Genomic DNA, 19,052 nt, shown 5'->3' with positions numbered 1-19,052 from the left:
AGAACAAGTGTGGAGTGAGATGAGGTCACAACAGAAGGCAGGGGGTAGCTGTAACCCCTGGTCAACATGGCAGTGAGTCAGTGTCTACAAAGCAGGGGATATGCTCTGAAAGGCATGACCCATTGGCGTGCTGGATGAAAATATTGGCACTTCTATTCAAATGTGGTTTTTTTTTTTGTCTAAAAAAGTAAGAAAGAAGAAAGTTTTGCTAATTAGGTCATAGAAAGATTACCACTGGGGCCTTCTCTCAATCAGGATGGCTAAAGGTCATGAACCTGGTGTGTTACCAGAAATTTCCTGAGGGAGAGGAGTTATCAAGGGCTATGTCAGAGCACTTGGAATACATTTGTATGTTGCAATTGATATGTGCCTTGGTAAGTGAATTTCCAGATTGTATTCTTTAGTTATAACCAAGGGAACCCTCACACAACAAACACACAAATGGTTTATAAAGCTCTGTGCAAAGAAAGCAAGGGTCCAAAGTAATGCCTAGTAATGCAAGTACAAAGAAAATAGTAGAATTTACATTTCTCCTTTTCATTGTATAAGCCCTTCAATAACAACAGGTCCTGGGTAAAAGGAAATAATATTCAAATTTTACACTTTTAAAAGGGCTTGTCACACTTCACACCATGGTTTAGTATTTAGATAGGTATATACAGACATGTGAATGTATACAGACAGAGAAACAGAGCACAATAAGATCTTTTCAAAGCAATATGTACTAGAAATGTACTGTAACATTTTGTCTTAATTTACTTAAAAATGGCAGTTATTATTAGCATTATAATTCATCAATAGGTTGTTGTGATATTCAGTTTGAAAAATACTCATACACTTGGATCTAAGGAGAAATCAGCCATACATAAAAAATTCAAAATTAAGCAGTTAAAATGGATTAGTATCCATTTTGTTAACCATCAATCACACCACAAAAATATATTTCCTCCTTTAGAAACTGGCTAATGGTAGCATGAAGTCACCATGATTTGAAAAATATTTTAAATACTAAACATCTAGACTGAAAACAAATGACTACAATATTTTCAGTAATATTAAAAACTATGAGACAACATTCAGTCCATCAGTTTACTAATGGACTGAAAACATTAGGAAAAATTTTACTAATCATTATGCATGTTAAAAACATCTTTAAAGGTCCCTTAACATATTAATTCAGTACTATATGTGTGAAATTTATAAAGATAAATATACATGCACAGATATACATATACCAATATTTACACCATATTCTTTCTCTACTGTGTATTTTAGTTTTTTCATTGCTTAGACGGAAAGAACAAGCAAGAACAATTTTAGAGGAGGAAAAGTTTATTTTGGCAGTCACAATTTCAGGAGTCTCTGTCCACAGATGACCAATTCCATAACTCTGGGTCCAAAGTGAAGCAGAACAGAGTGGAGGGGCATGGAGGGGAAAAGCAGTTTAGGAAATGACAATCAAGAAGCAGAGATACAGAGCTCCACTACTAAGGGACAAAATAAAAACCCCAATGACCTACCTCATCTACCACTCTCCACTTGCCTACAGTTACCACCCAGGTAATCCACATCAATGGAATTAATATAATGATTAGGTTACAACTCTAACAATCCAATCATTTCACCTCCAAATAATTATTGCATTGACCCACACATTAGTTTTTGGAAGATACCTCATATCTAAACAATAACACTGAGGTGGTATATGAACAAATATGTCTGAGTATCACTACTATAGTTCACAGATTTTATCTACCCTGAATCTTCAGCATCCTTTTGTGGATTTCTAGAATGGAGAATTCCACTTCTTCTTATTTATCCTACTACTGCTTAACTCAATGTTCTCAGTCCTTTAGTACCTGAACTATTAGCCTGGAAACTGTTAAATAAAATTTATGGGAGGCCACCAATTTGGAATGAGCTCTTGCACTAGGCCCCAAAAGACCAACCTAAAATTGAGTCACTCTTGCTAAGGTTCCACATCACCGAACTGAAATCTAAGCAGTTGATTCTTAAGATCTGACCTTCCAAGAAGTCAGTGATGATAGCCAAATTCCATTAAGCCAGCAAGATTCCATATAAAACAAAAAACTTTGAAGTGACTAATTCACTTTTCATTACATCAGCTTTTTCTACTTACAAAACCCACCTACTCTGCTGAACTCATCAGAGTTCTTTTCTGTCTTGTAAGCTGGATGCTGTCTAGTTCATGAATGGCTAATAAAACAATTAGATTTGCTTAAAACTTGATATGTTTAAATTTTGTTTTCTGAGAACACAACTACTAAGGTTTAGGTATAAGGTGTCCCACAAAAGCTCATGTGTCAGACAATGAAAAAAGTTTAGAGGTAAAATGATTGGGTTATGAGAGCCTTAACCTAATCAGTGCATTAATCCACTGATATGGATTAGTTGGGCTATAATTGTAGGCAATTATAGGTAGGGTGTGGGTGGAGGAGGTAGGTCACTGGGGGTGTGTCTTTGAGTGGAGAGCTAATGCACGCACATATGCTCCCCCCACCCTCCTTCCTGATTGTCATGTCCTGAGCTGCTTTCCTCCTCTACACCTTTCCTCCATGATGTTCTGTCTCATCTTGGGGTCAAAGCAATGAAGTCAGCAATCTATGGACTGAGACCTTTGAAATTGTGATCTTCAAATAACTTTTTCTCCTCTAAAATTGTTGTCAGGTCCTTTGTTCACAGTGGTGAAAAAAGTTGATTAAAACAGAAATTGGTACTGAAACTGGGGCCATTTGTTGTGAACTAAACTATCCATGTGATTCAGAAGCCTTTGAAGATTTTTGGAGTTTGTGCAAAGAATTTTAGGAAGTTTATCTAAGCAAGCTGAAAAAAAAGCTTTTAGAGTGTTGTTAAGTGGAATTTAATGGGCAATTCTGGTGGGAGCTCAGAAGACTAGAATGCAGATGGGACTGTGGACAGTAAAGATTGGGCTCTTGAGAGGGAAGAAAGACTGTATTGGAAATTGGACTAGAGGACATTTATATTATGTTCTAGCAAATAAGTTGTTTACCTTTTGCCCATGTCCTGAGACTTTCAGTAAGTCTGAATTTAAGTGATGAACTAATTCATCTGACAGAAGACATCTTAAGGAAGTACAGCACTCAGGTGATGGAATAGATATTGCTGGTGGCTTTTAGACAAGTTTACTGTGATAATCAGGAGCAGAAAGCAGAGCAGAAAAACCTGAAAAACTTTGAGTGTGGCCAGAAAAGTGTGAATTAATCTGGGCCAAGGAAGTTGTGGTTGTTAAAGACATTACAACTAATAAAGAGACACTAAATATTTTATCCAGAGACAATTGGAAAGATGGCCTGATGGCATCTCAAAAATTGGCTAGACCACACACATCTCAGGCTAACAAAAAGTGTAAAAGTAAAAATTTCTTTGAAGAGAGACCATGGAGGAAATCTACTTGCACAAAGGGGGGCCTGGGAAATTGTTTTACTGTGCCCAGCCACCCTGGTACTCAGAGGCTGCTGCAACCATGGTCCCTAAAGGCTTGGCTACTGATTGAGATGGTAGCAGACCATGAAACCAACAATGTGGTGCTGGTTCTATAGGAATACAGGATACTGGAGTTCATGGAGGCTTCTGCCAAGATTTCACAGGAGGGTCTGCGAGGCCAGACAATGTGTAGCAGGGTCTGAGTCCCTGCTGACTACCCCTGAGAGGGTGATGCATTAAGATTTGAGAAGGAAATTGACACTGTACTAGAGATCCCCGAGATGAAGAGGTGTCAGGACCACTGAACATCTGCTGAGGAAAGCTGCAGCAATGAAGCAGAAACTAGACAAGTGAGAGGACATCTGGGCTGTAACCAGCAAGGCCATAGGGACAGAACTACACAAGCCCTTTGGAGATAACATCACAATCCCATGTACCCCAGATTCAGGATGTGGAACTATAGGACTTGTTTGTGCAGCTGGATTTTGGTCTTGCTTTGGTTCCCATCCCTACTTTCTATACCCTTATTTTTCCCTTGTGGAATAGAAATGTTTACTCTGTGCTCTTATATATTGGATATATGTAACTTGTTTTCCTTTAATTTTTATGGGGAAAACATCCTAGAGTTGCCTTGAATCTCAGAGGAATACTTTGGACTTGAACCTTCAGGCAATGTTGGAACTGGTAGACTAAGGTGATTCTTGAAAATAGACTAAATATATTTTGCATTGTGAGCTGAGTATGAGCTTTTTGGAATCAGTGGTGTAATGATGTGGTTTAGGTTTGACATGCCTACCAAAAGCTCATGTGTGAAAAAATGCAAAAATTTAGAGGTGAAATTATTGGGTTGTAAGGACCTTAATCTAATAAGTTAATTAATCTACTAATATGGATTAACTGAACAGTAACTGTAGGCAGGCAGGATGTGGTTGGAGGGTCTCAGTGTCTCTTTCTCTCTGTGTCTCTCTGTCTCATTGTCATGTGCTGAGCTTTTTTGCTTTTCCATATTCTTCCACCATGAAGTTCTGACTCACCCAGGACAGAGAGCAACAGATTTGGCCATCTATGGACTGAAAACTCTTGAAACCATGATACCCAAATAAACATTTTTTACTCTAAAATTATTCTTATGGTGTTTTTAGGTCACAGCAGCAAAAAGTTGACTGAAACAACAAATTTGTGAAGTCTTCATTCCTAAGGAAGTGATTAATCGACACAAGACATTATAAGACCAGGCCATATAACATTCAAAGTCTTATATGAATTGGTTCATTTTGACTCGATTTGCTCCATAAACTTGGATATACTTTCAGAAAAATTAAATGTGCAAGGGGATATGGCTTATTCTAATCATCACCCAATTATAAGTTACATAATCTTCCCTGGCTAAGAGTACTATCTGTGGAGAGAGATAAACAAACCTGGACTTGTCACATTAGATTTATGAACCTCAGCAAATATCTTTGCCTCTATGCTTCAGTTTCCATATTTATAAAATGGTGAAAATATTAACCTCTAATTAATACTGTTATAAAGAATAATTAGAAATCCATGGGATATACTTTAGCACAATACTTGGCAAAGAGTGATTATCCAGGAGCTGCTGTTGCTACTGTCATATGGTTGTTTTTGCTGTTGAGATTTAGTTCTGTGTAGTACATTTCCATATGTTACATACAACTCACATAAACATGCTTTTAAAGAACACAAGTTCACATACTTTCATGTTTATGAATATTAAAACAATGCCATCCTTATTATATTTGCTAGACAACTAAAACAATCTTTTAGCCAGATTAGCACGGCTATACTGGTCACTGTCTGTTTCATAGCCACTAGTCAACTCTCGATATGAATATAAATACTCACCTGTACTTTCAAAAATGATAATGAAATGGGAGGTCAGTGTTTGGAATCTTGTATTTGATTTTTCACTCTGTACATAAAGCCAGGTCATTAAATCAATGATTTTTTTCTCTTGGTCTCTTTTCCATCCACCTATAAGATAAATGATACCTAGTTTCAATGATCTTATTTGTACAAAATGTATAATGCATTTCAAAAGTAACAGTATAAGTTATTCATTACAAGAATCCTTCCCCTTGAATCAACACAAATGGAATCTCTTTTGATTTATCTACCCCCACTATCCTCAATTTAAATAATGATTAATTTTATGGGACTACTGGAAACAATCAGTTTTAGGACATTTTTTCATATTTTGCTGCTTAAAAACAAACATTTACTAGAGAAAATCTCATTTTACTATAGAAGAAAGCACATTTTATGGGGCTGGGGTTGTGACTAAGCGGCAGAGCACTCACCTAGCATGTATGAGGTGATGGGTTTGATCCTCAGCACCATATAAAGATAAACGAATAAAATAAAGGTATTATGTCCAACTACAACTAAAAATATTTTTTAAAAAAACATTTTATAATAAACAAAAGTTAAGAATTCCAACAAAATCAAAGAGTTAAAAGGTCAATGGAAAGTACCCATTAAAGTTCTTTCAATTATGAAATCCATCTTTGTTCTTAGTGGAAAAGCAGATGTGTGGAAGTCTTGACATCAGTTCTATAGAATATTCCCAGAGCAACAAAAGAATGACAGGATAGTTTGTATATAAAGACAAGAGACATGAAAACTTTTGCATTTGCTAAATAATTCGTCCTGTTACTACTCGGGAGGAAACACACAATTCCCCGGAGGACACCCCAAACTTCTATTCTCCGGTTGTGCATGTAAATCAAAGCTCTGGCCCTTTCTTCCTTCCCTCCTGCTTAATGCACACACAGTCTTCACTTATTCTAGTGGACTTTGGCATCCCCTAGGTAGCTTCCTCTGACCTTGCCTCTTCTGAGTTTATAACCACTTCTTTAATGTTGCCAATGCAATGCCCTTAAAGTGCCCTCAGTCCAAAACAAAGTTCCTCTCTGTTTGCTCCCTCATTACTTCATTCTTGTTAACTTTCCGAGCAGTCTTTATTTATTTATTGCAGTTATTCCCGTAGATGTTATTTTCACAGACCCATGCAATATGTGCCATTTGCCAAGGTGACAGCATTTGTGGGAATACAGTATTCCCCTCTTCTGCCTGGCAGCCTATTGTCTCCTCCCATTAGCAACTGCAGGAAAGCCACAATCTAAAGTTGTGACAGTAACATGATATCCAAGGCAATCAATGACAAGGCCCTAAACAGAATTATATTGACACCAGAGAAAGCATGACATGAAGTTAAATAAAAGTTGAATAAAGTGTATGCTTCAACATACATTTTTATTAATAGTAAGTTGAGTAAAAATAATTTCTGGCTATCATAGCAGTTCTTTCACAAATTAGGTACAGTTCTTTCACAATTAGTTCTTTCACATAAAGCAGTACTGTAAGTTAAGAAACTATATGGCCATGCCACAATTCCTGACAAAATATATTCAAAAATACTGAAACAAAAAACTAATGGAGAAAATAATTTCTAAACTGACATGAGCATTTAAGATATTAGTACTTTTAAAGTCAAAAGCACTAAACTGGAGGCAGAAATCATTACTGTTTATTATTTTTAGTTTATGTTGAATTAACCAGTGTTAAAATACTCTGTTTTCTTAAGTTATATATAATAAATCTAATTGTGGTGATAGTTTGTAACTGAACCATGAAAATCATCTGTGTCATCTTTCCTGTAATAGGTCAAAAAATTTAAATGGCTTCACGGTACCAGCACTTAGGGTAGCCTAAGAGGTGCTATATGACTATAAGCGTCTTCATCACCCCCACCCTATCCCCAAAAAATCTCCTCAAATATCCATATGATCTAAATAAAAATAGCATGCTTGCTGCAAAAAAAAAAAAAAATCCTCCAGACAAGTTCCCTAGCCAAAAGGTTGTTACCTTTAAACATTTTAGTGAGTCCAAGCCCACTAAGATGCTGACACCGAGATTAAATGTACAAGGATTTTCATTTAGTGGAAATACCTGTGTGAAAGGGAAAATGGACAGAACCAGGCAAAGCTTAGACTGTTGAATGACCCACTTTCACTTGGGTGGCAGAATCCTAGATTCCCATAATGTCTAAGAGAGGTTCTGCAAAGCTGTCAGGAAGTCCTTGAGCCAAGGTCAACCAAGAAAGGAGTCTGTGACACCTGGAATGATGATGCACTTTAGTACCACAATCATGCTAAGTCATTTGTGGGAATGGGCATGGAAGACATGATCTCTAATGGATTCCAGAGGGCAGTAGCTGAAGCCCTTGGACAATTACTCCCTACTGTAGCAAATCAGTGAGGTACACTACTGAGGATACATACCACTCCTACACAGAAATTCCAGAGTTTATACTTGTACAATAAGTCTTAAACCTGTCATTCCTAATTTTCCCTAATTTCCACCTAATCTATGTATAAACTATGTTCTAGCACTTCCTCTTTTACTGCAAGACATTAGTCTAATTACATTGTTAGTCCTTGTATTAGCTGCACTGCTCACCATAATGCTTTTCCTCATATTATATTCTCCTTATAATATTCTTCCCATCCTAAATTCTCTTTTCAAGATCCCGCCTACTTTTTAAGATCCATTTAACAAGCCAATCCCATACTAAGACGGTTCTCCTAACTTGCTCTCACCATCCACTCAACCCCTACCCTCGTAGAAAACTTCTCCCACCTTGCAACCTCCATGGAATTTCAGTCACATGAACATGAACACTTGGAATATTAACACTCTATACTTGCTTTAGTCATTATAAATTCTACCTCCATAGCAGACCCCAGGAGGCATTGTACCCATTTCAAATTTATATTCCTATAATATTGTACAAATAATAAATTAAATAAGCAAAAGGATAAATTAAGGAAAGACAAACTTTGGCCTGGTGAATGCTATATACCCAGGACTAAAAATAAAGCTAAATGAACTTCTTTATTTCTTACTTTCTTATTTTTGTGTTTATACTGAGTTTCTTATGAAAGAAACAAGAACTATCAAACCCAAAGTCTATTGATCCTAACATTCAAGGCAAAAACCAAAAATAAAAACCAGACTTGAGAAGAGACATCATCACTGCTGCAGTCAGAGAAATCCACATAATATAATTACCTGACACAGCAAATTGACCCAATAAGTGACTATTTTTAGAGGGATTTAAACATAAGAGCCTAATAATAAATACCACTTTGGCTATCTTCTTTTTCTCAAATCTCAGTGTCAACTTTATATTAGAGCATCTGGCTCTTATTCAGTTTTGTTAGCAAATATATATATAATGAATAAAAAGAAATAAATTTATTAAATACTATTAATTACACAAGTGTCCCATAGCAGAGAGTAGCTATTTTTTTGCATTTTAATTTTTGCATTACAATTCTTAATACACATATATACCACAATTTTTCATATCTCTGTTTGTATATAAGGTATGTTGACACTCATTTCAAGTCTTCATACATGTACTTTGTATAATGATGAGCATCACATTCCATCATCCTTGCTAATCCCCTGCCCCCTCCCTTTCCCTCCCACCCCTCTTCCCTATCTAGAATTAATCTAATCCTCCCATGCTCTCCCTCCCTACCCCACTATGAGTCACCCCCCTTATATCAGAGAAAACATTCAGCATTTGTTTTTGTTGGGGGGGGGGGATTGGCTAACCTCACTTAACATTATCTTCTCCAACACCATCCATACCTGCAAATGCCATGATTTTGTTCTTTTTAAATCAACAAATAGGCCAAGGACCTGAACAGACACTTCTCAGAAGAAGATATACAATCAATCAACAAATATATGAAAAAATGCTCATCAGCTCTAGCAATCAGAGAAATACAAATCAAAACTACTCTAAGATTTCATCTCACTTCAGTCAGAATGGCAGCTATTATGAAGACAAACAACAACAAGTGTTGGCAAGGATGTGGGGGAAAAGGTACTCTCATACATTACTGGTGGGACTGCAAATTGGTGCAGCCAATATGGAAAGCAGTATGGAGATTCCTTGGAAATCTGGGAATGGAACCACAATTTGACCCAGCTATTCCTCTTCTCAGACTATACCCAAAGGCCTTAAAAACAGCATACTACAGGGACCCAGCCACATCAATGTTTATTGCAGCACAATTCACAATAGCTAAACTGTGGAGCCAACCTAGATGTCCTTCAGTGGATGAATGGATAAAAAAAATGTGGCATATATACAAAATGGAATTTTACTCAGCAGAGTAGCTATTTTTTTGCTTAAAAATAAATGCTTTGTAAATGAATTTCAACTAAATTTAATAATCTAGACTAAAAAGAAAATTTCCTACAAGATTCTGCTCTTGTGTAAATAGAGAACATTGTAGACTTTTCTTTTTTTATTGGTTGCTCAAAACATTACAATGCTCTTGACATATCATATTTCATACATTTGATTCAAGTGGGTTATGAACTCCCATTTAAACATGTACAGATTGTAGACTTTTTAATTTAAAAAATGGTAAATGAAGACTAATCAAGGTTCATCTCCCAGGATAACAAAGAATTTGAGATTTGTATAAAATGCTTAAAATTCATTCCACCTCACTTTCAGCAGTGAAAGAACCATCTATTCTTTTTTTATTGATTATTTTTACTTACACATGACAGTAGTAAACATTTTGACATAATTATAAAAACATGGAATATATCTTGTTCTAAATCAGTCCCTAGTACCTTTCCTTCCCTTCCCTACTCCTACTGCCTGATCTCTCCTTTCTATTGATCATTCTGCCACTTACCCATAATTATTTTTTAATGAATTTCTTATAGATGTACATGATGGTGAGATTACCTGGGGTATAGTCATATATGTACATAGGAAAGGTATGTCATATTAATTCCACTGTCTTTCATTGTCCCATCCCCCCTAGGAACTGTCATTCTTAACTTGGTTTAGGAAAAATCCAAACTGACATACTAAACTTTTTTCTCTTTTATGAGTTCATTTGTAGTCTGGTTTCAAGAACTTCATAAATTGTTTCCAAGGCAGTCACAGTTTTCTCCAAAGCAATTCATCTCTTTTAAATATCATTAAAGTATGATTGGCTGAAGAGTCCTCAGGAAGCTGACACCCAGAGGGAGAAAAAACAATATTAATAGTCAGGTGCCAACTGGCTCTAAGTTGGCAATTCCCTTTCCTGGAGAAACCAAGTTCCAAAGGGGATTTGATGAAAATCAAAAGATATTCTGTAGCACCAAATTTCTATTTAAGTATGGGGATTCCTCCAAAAACTTGAAATGGAACTACCATTTGACTCAGTTATCCCATTCCTCTGCATATACCCAAAGGACTTAAAAGCAGCATACTACAGTGACATAGTCACATCAATGTTCATAGCAACTCAACTCATAATATGCTAAGCTATTGAACCAACCTAGGTGCCCTTCAATAGATGAATGGATAAAAGAAATGTGGTACATATACATGATGGGATATCACTCAGCCATATAGAAGAATGAAATTATGGTATTTGCCAGTAAATGGATGGAATTAGACACTATCATGCTAAGTGAAATGAGCCAATCCCCCAAAACCAAAGGCCAAATGTTCTCTCTGATATGCAGATGCTCACTTATAATAAGCAGGAGGGAAGGAGGAGTGGAGATCCACCAGATTTGACAGGAGGAAATGGGGGAAGGGAAGGGAGATGGGAATGGGAAAGACAGTAGAATGAATTGAACATAACTTTCCTACATTCATAAAAGGATACACAACTAGTGTAACTCCACATCACGTACAATCTCAAGAATGGAAAGTTATACTCCATGTACTAATGATGTGTCAAAATACATTCTACTGTCATGTATAACTAAAAAGAATAAATAAAAAACTCTACTTCAATTGGGCATGGTGATACACACCTGTAATCCCAGCAGCTCCAGAGGCTAAGAGGCAGGAGGATCATGAGTTCAAGGTCAGCCTCAGCAACTTATCAAGACCCTAAGCAACTCTATGAGACTCTGTTTTTAAATAAAAAATAAAACAGGGCTGAAGATGTGGCTCAGTGGTTAAGTGCCCCTGTGTTCAATCCCTTGTACGTCCCCCCAAAAAAATTCTGTTTGACAAGGGATGGATCAAAATTGCAATCACAACTTTATATCATGGAGTAGCTTTGATCAGAGTCCAGATACACCGTGGAAGAAACTGAACTGCAGGCTAAGATCCCATAGAAAACCCTTAACCAAGCATTTCCTTTCCTTGAACATCAATCAAAAAGGTGATTACTCTAAGACATAGTAACAATATGCCATAAGTTTACTTAGAATAAGATAGGGAGCCAAGAACCACAACAACCTACTCTCAAGGAGAGACCAATACCTTTAGAAACCAATATTTTCTAAATATATGCCTATTATCCTAGATGTGAATTGCTGTGTCAAATGTATTATTCATTTTATATTGCCCCAAAGGGCACCCTTATTGCATATAAATGATAATTTGACTCACTTAAGTCAAAATAATACTTGGAAGTTTAAAACAAGCAAGGTACAAGTTAAGCCAAGTTAGTAAAAGTGACAATCCAAATCATCAAGTATAAAGGGTCAAATAAGCATATCCAACAATAGGAAAAGGGCAGAAGGACATAGACTGAATGAAATGTAAGGATACAAGAATTAAGCTTTTTATCTGAAGTGGCAATAGCAGTTGCTATTGAATGGATGGTAGGAGCAAGAGTTATAAGTACAATCTTGGTGTTAGATTACCAAGTCAGCTCTATGGGAAACTAAAATGATAACCCAAAAAGTGAAACTCTTAAAATATGAGAAGAAAACCAGTGCAGTAATTCCTCCCTGGCCTAAAGCTTCAATGATATTTCCAAAATAGTGGTAAAACAATCAAACTATCAAAACAATCTAGCTTCTAAAACATGAAAGGGGGAAACACAATTAGCCAAAAGGCTTTCCTTAATTCTTGCAAAATGGAAGAATTCTATTGTTTTAATATGGTTTGTGTCTTTTGTTGTTGTTTGCTTGTTTTTTTGTATCTGGGATTAAAACTCAGGGACATTCAACCACTGAGCCACATCCCCAGCCCTATTTTGTATTTTATTTAGAGACAGGGTCTCACTGAGTTGCTCAGTGCCTCACTTTTTCTGAGGCTGGCTTTCAACTCGTGATCCTCCTGTTTCAGCCTCCCGAGCCACTGGGATTACAGGTGTGCACCACCACACCTGGCTCTAATATGGTTTTTATTATATTTTTAAATTATCTTAGGAATTGTCTGCCTTATCTTAAGATTCTATGATTAACTCCAATTTTGAAAGAACAAAGCTAAATATGTTTATAGAATTTCATCATTTAAAAATCTGAAATTCATTTTCAATACTATATAATGAAGTTTCAGAACACTGCATAATGCTGGGCTTAACTGCTTTGTACTGTTTGCTTTTAGCTATAACGACAACTTTATATTTCAAAGAATAATGGAAACACCATTTGACCCAGCTATTCCTCTTCTCGGACTATACCCAAGGGACCTAAAAACAGTATACAACAGGGACACAGCCACATCAATGTTTATAGCAGCACAATTCACAATAGCTAGACTGTGGAGCCAACCTATATGCCCTTCAATGGATGAATGGATTTAAAAAAATGTGGCATTTATACACAATGGAATATTACTCAGCACTAAAAAATAATAAGATCATGGCATTTGCAGGGAAATGGATGGCATTAGAGCAGATTATGCTAAGTGAAGTTAGCCAATCCCCCCAAAAAACAAATGTCGAATGTCTTCTCTGATATAAGGGGGAGTGACTCAAAATGGGGTAGGAAGGAAGAGCATGGGAAGAAGATTACCTCTAGATAGAGAAGAGAGGTGGGAAGGAAAGGGAGGTAGAAGGGGAATTGCATGGATGGTGGAAGGAGACCCTCATCATTATATAAAATACATGTATGAAGATGTGAATTTGGTGTCAACATATCTTGTATACAGAGATACGATAAATTGTGGTATAAAGGTGTATTAAGAATTGTAAGGCAATAATAATAATAATAGGTCAGGAAGATGGCGGCAAAGGGAGTGCATCACCCCTGTGTACCGTGTCACTGTGCGGGAGAATGACGAGTTAGAACGGTTAAAAGCTATCTTGTTAGGAATTTCCAGCAAAATTGGGGTGCTCCAAAACCTAGAGGAAGGATTTCCATCGCACGAGGATCAGCTACGGGGGCTCAAATGCGAGCGATTTGTCCGCACAGAGGGTCAAGCTGCTTATTCAGCAAATCGCCCCGCGGCTAGAGTCTGCGGTGTGCGCTGGGAAACGACGAGATAGCAACGCAAAGATACAGCGCTGCGGATTCTGCGGGCTCCTGCCGGCTGTGCCCTCACTGTGCTCAGTGCTGAATTCTGGGTTTGAGACTGGGAAGGAAGCGGTCCAATTCGGTTCTCCACACAGGTCAGACCACAGAGGAAGCCAGCGGCCACCATCTTGGAGAGCTGACGTCACCATCCCTGTTTTCGACTGATCGCAGCTCATTCAGCTATAGAACAGGTAATTTCAGGCTGCCATTCGCCTGCGCCTCGCAGACAAATTACTCAGGCTCAGTGCTAAACAACCCGCGGAAACTGCTTCTTGGAGCCTGCTCCTATCAGAACATACACCGAGCCCGGAGCGGCCGAATTCCGGCTCCCGGAACTGCTCTGGCCCAGGGCTAAAGAACCCGCGGAAACTGCTTCTCGGTCCGGGTCCTGCTGAATACTGTGGAGGTAAATACCAACCGAGCCTTCATAGGCAGTGGCAACAGGATTGAGATGGGGCTTGTGAGGGCTGGTCAGGACCCACCCGTTGCTTTGGTCACCCGGCAAAGGGAGCAAAATGCTGCCATTCGCATGGGATACCAACATGGCAGAGATCTGATGTCATCAGAAAGCGGCGGAGGAGATAACTTCATCGATACCAGCGGCGACAGGTGTGTAATCCCCTAGCCCCCCCCACACACACAGCGGGGAAACCTCAAGGGCCCCTCCCAGATCTCCCTTGAGCGCGATAGTCAGACCGAGGGATTCAGGAGTGGTGCGGGGACCCACGGCGCTGGACCCCCGGGCTACCACTCCCACCAGCGCAGACAACTGAGGTCTCTTGCACCAGCTCCTGGGGGCGTGGCTACCGGAGGGCAAGCAAAATACGCCAAGGGCTCTCAGCCCCAATCTACACAACCTCAGGGGCTGAGGGATTGGCAAGCAGGGATAGGGTACCCAGTTGTTCAAGAAGATAGGGCTCCCGTGAGCAGCAGACCTGGCGTGTAGCCAGTACTGTGGTGAGCGTCACCTGTGAACGGGGCCAGTGGCGAGGTGACTAGACACAAGAAACGGCCCGAGACACTCAGGAGTGGAGACCTGCCCAGTTGGGGAGGAGGAGCTGCTGCACAGTGATTGGTTCCCGCGCACTGAGAGGAGAAGCTTGGCCCGGTGGGCACAGCTCCACCTACTGGAAGAGAAGTTAATCGAACTCTAAGACTGCATTTTTTAAATTTATTTTTTTATTTTTTTTAATTTTAATTTTTTAAAATATTTTTTGTATTATTTATTTATTTTTTACTATCACTTTTTTTGATTTTTTTTAATTTTTTTCTTTTTTTATTCTCTATTTTTTTCTTTTGTCTTTTCATTTCTTTTCAATTTCCTTATTCCCCTTTCCTTGAATTCTATTTGTTTACTCTCATTCTCTTTAGTGACTTCTTCCCTTCCCTTCTAATACCTTTCCTCCCAAGCAATACGACGCTGTTTATGTGTAATTTACTAAATATGTATAGGTCAATGTTTCGAGGCGTTATATAGTGCTACCAAGACCTTAACTTCCACCAAATACTCCAGACCATTCTCCTGTTAATATCCCTCGTCAGTAGAGCAACCCTCCAAGGTTGCCAAGAGATACTAACCTCAATACCATCACACCATTCGACCTAAATATAAGTCCCAAGACCAAACCGCAGATCGCTATATGCCATCAGAACCCGTACACAGTTTAGGAAACAAATGAATCTACATTAAAGTGCAACAAAGCTCATCATCTGTAGTCATAGTCTCCCATCACAAAAGAGAAACCCCAGAGACACACAAAACCAAATAAATTTATAGGAGTAAACAGTAACTTAGTAGTCAAACAGAGCAAGAAGTAACATAAGCAACATGAAAAAGCAAGGAAGAAAAGGAGTACAAACAATGCAGGAGAGCTTAAATATACAGGAGGACCTAGAGCCATCAGAAAAATGGCCAAATAAAGAACTCAAAAATACTTTAGACAGATGGAACAGAATCTTAGAGAGGATATGAGACAGCAAATTCAAACATTGAAAGAACTCATTGAAAATGAAATACACAAGCAAATAAAAGAAGCAAACGAGCATCTTTATCAGGAGATAGAGATTATAAAAAAAACAAACAATAATTTTAGAAATGAAGGAAACTATAACCCAAATTAAAAACTCAATTGAGAGTATCTCCAACAGAGTGGAGCAAGTAGAAGCCAGAACGTCAGATAATGAAGACAAAATATATCATCTTGAAAAGAGTCTAGCCAACTCAGGAAGGCAGGTAAAAACTCACGAGAAAAACATCCAAGAGATATGGGATAATTTAAAAAAAACAAATTTAAGAGTCATCGGGATAGAGGAAGGTATAGAGATTCAAACCAAGGGAATGGACAACCTGTTGAATGAAATAATTATAGAAAACTTTCCAGACATAAAAAAGGAAATGGATGTGCAAATTATAGACGCATACACGACACCAAGCATACAAAATCACAGTAGACCAATGCCAAGACACATTGTTATGAAGATATCCAATATACAGAACAAAGAGAAAATATTAAAAGCTTCAAGAGAAAGGAGGCAGATTACATTCAGGGGTAAACCAATAAGGTTAACAACGGATTTTTCATCCCAGTCGCTGAAAACGAGAAGATCCTGGAACAACATATTTCAAAATCTGAAAGACAATGGATGCCAACCAAGAATTTTGTATCCAGCAAAATTAAGCTTCAGGTACGACAACAAAATAAAAATCTTTCATGATAAACAAAAGTTAAAAGAATTTGCAGCCAGAAAACCAGCATTGCAAAGCATCTTGAGCAAAACACTACACGAGGAAGAAATGAAAAACAATAACGAAAACCAACAGTGGGAAGTACCTCAGTAAGCCAGAGAACAGGGGGAAAGCTAATCATGGAGAAACAAACCAAATTAAAAAAAAAAAAAAGATAAATAATCAAACATGGCTGGAAATACAAATCATATATCAATAGTAACTCTAAACGTAAATGGCTTAAACTCACCAATAAAGCGACATAGGCTGGTAACACGGATTAAAAAAACAAATCCAACAATATGCTGCCTCCAGGAGACATATTTGATTGGAAAAGACATACACAGGCTGAAGGTGAAAGGTTGGGAAAAAACATACCATGCACACGGTCCTTGTAAGCAAGCAAGGGTGGCCAACCTCATATCAAATAATATCGACTTCAAGATTAAGTTAATCAAAAGGGATAAGGAAGGACATTATATACTGTTAAAAGGAACCATTCACCAACAAGACATAACAATTATCAATATTTATGCACCAAATAACGGTGCTGCGACATTCATAAAACAAACACTCCTCAAGTTCAAGAATCAAATAGACCACAACACAATAATTATGGGTGACTTCAACACACCTCTCTCACCATTGGACAGATCCTCCAAACAAAAGTTGAATAAAGAAACAATAGAACTCGTTATCACAATCAATAACCTAGACTTAACTGACATATATAGAATATATCAACCATCATCAAGTGGATATACTTTTTTCTCAGTAGTACATGGATCCTTCTCAAAAATAGACCATATATTATGCCATAGGGCAACCCTCAGTAAATATAAAGGGGTGGAGATAATACCATGCATTTTATCTGATCATAATGGAATGAAACTGGAAATCAACGATAAAAGAAGAAAGGAAAAATCATTCATCTCATGGAAAATGAATAATATGTTACTGAATGATCAATGGGTTACAGAAGACATAAAGGAGGAAATCAAAAATTTCTTAGAGACAAATGAAAATACAGACACAACATATCGGAATCTATGGGACACAATGAAAGCAGTTTTAAGAGGGAAATTCATTGCCTGGAGGTCATTCCTCAGAAAAAGAAAAAACCAACAAATTAATGAGCTCACACTTCATCTCAAAGCCCTAGAAAAGGAAGAACAAAACAACAGCAAATATAGCAGAAGGCAAGAAATAATTAAAATTAGAGCAGAAATCAACGAAATTGAAACAAAAGAAACTATTGAAAAAATTGACAAAACTAAAAGTTGGTTGTTTGAAAAAATAAATAAGATCGATATACCCTTAGCCATGCTAACAAAGAGAAGAAGAGAGAGAACTCAAATCACTAACATACGAGATGAAAAACGAAATATCACAACAGATGCTACTGAAATACAGAAGACAATTAGAAATCATTTTGAAACCCTATATTCCAATAAAATAGAAGACAGTGAAGACATCGATAAATTTGTTAAGTCATATGATCTACCCAGATTGAATCAGGAGGATACACACAATTTGAACAGATCAATATCAATGGATGAAATAGAAGAAGCAATCAAAGGACTACCAACCAAGAAAAGCCCAGGACCAGATGGGTATACAGAGGAGTTTTACAAAACCTTTAAAGAAGAATTAAAACCAATACTCTTCAAGTTATTTCAGGAAATAGAAAAAGAGGGAGCCCTTCCAAATTCATTCTATGAGGCCAACATCACCCTGATTCTGAAACCAGACAAAGACACCTCAAAGAAAGAAAACTACAGACCAATATCTCTAATGAACCTAGATGCAAAAATCCTCAATAAAATTCTGGCGAATCGAATACAAAAACACATCAAAAAAATTGTGCACCATGATCAAGTAGGATTCATCCCTGGGATGCAAGGATGGTTCAATATACGGAAATCAATAAATGTTATTCACCACATCAATAGACTCAAAGATAAGAACCATATGATCATCTCGATAGATGCAGAAAAAGCATTCAACAAAGTACAGCATCCCTTTATGTTCAAAACACTAGAAAAACTAGGGATAACAGTAACTTATCTCAACATTGTAAAAGCTATCTATGCTAAGCCTCAGGCTAGCATCATTCTGAATGGAGAAAAATTGAAGGCATTCCCTCTAAAATCTGGAAAAGACAGGGATGACCTCTATCACCACTTCTATTCAATATAGTCCTCGAAACACTGGCCAGAGCAATTAGACAGACGAAAGAAATTAAAGGCATAAAAATAGGAAAAGAAGAACTTAAATTATCACTATTTGCAGGTGACATGATTCTATACCTAGAAGACACAAAAGGGTCTACAAAGAAACTACTAGAATTAATAAATGAATTCACCAAAGTGGCAGGATATAAAATCAACACGCATAAATCAAAGGCATTCCTGTATATCAGCAACAAAACTTCTGAAATGGAAATGAGGAAAAACACCCCGTTCGCAATATCCTCAAAAAAAATAAAATACTTGGGAATCAACCTAACAAAAGAGGTGAAAGACTTATACAATGAAAACTACAA

The sequence above is a fragment of the Marmota flaviventris genome, chromosome X (genome assembly GCF_047511675.1).
Source record: "Marmota flaviventris isolate mMarFla1 chromosome X, mMarFla1.hap1, whole genome shotgun sequence".
Classification (NCBI taxonomy): Eukaryota; Metazoa; Chordata; class Mammalia; order Rodentia; family Sciuridae; genus Marmota; species Marmota flaviventris.
The sequence above is the reverse complement of the archived record's forward strand: the minus strand, read 5'-3'. Positions refer to the sequence as shown.